We start from the raw sequence: 504 nt of genomic DNA, 5'->3' as shown, positions 1-504 counted from the left end.
CGAACGTTCCCTGCATCTCATTGTATTGATATCTCGCTGATTTTTCTTTTGTCGATATTTTTCTGCAGAACCATCCTACTATGGCTTCCCTTCCTCCCCTTCCTGAGGATGGAGAAGTCGAAGAACAAGCTGTTGTTGCCGAAGACAACCAAGGTTCTTCTCTTCATGAAAGTGAAGTCGCAGGTTCTCACAAATCTGCGGCTTCCCATGAAAAAGAAGTTGAATCTGAAGCCAGCGAGTCGACGCAATCCCTTCCTCCTGCTGTTTCCCCAAAGAACAAGAGGAAAAGGGATGATGCCGAAACTTCTGGCACCTCCAAACCTGAAGAAGCTGTTCCTTCTCGTCCGAAGGCAGCTTATGATCCATACCTCGAGACTCTCATCAGTTCGTAAGTACCCTCTCCCTGTTTTTTTGCACTTTGAAGATTTTTGTCTATCTTGCCTTTTATGTTGTCGACATTTACTCGTAGTGATGATGAAGAAGTAGTACCAAATGTTGATGTGG

This window comes from Lolium rigidum, chromosome 7 (assembly GCF_022539505.1).
Source record: "Lolium rigidum isolate FL_2022 chromosome 7, APGP_CSIRO_Lrig_0.1, whole genome shotgun sequence".
Lineage (NCBI taxonomy): Eukaryota > Viridiplantae > Streptophyta > Magnoliopsida > Poales > Poaceae > Lolium > Lolium rigidum.
The sequence above is the reverse complement of the archived record's forward strand: the minus strand, read 5'-3'. Positions refer to the sequence as shown.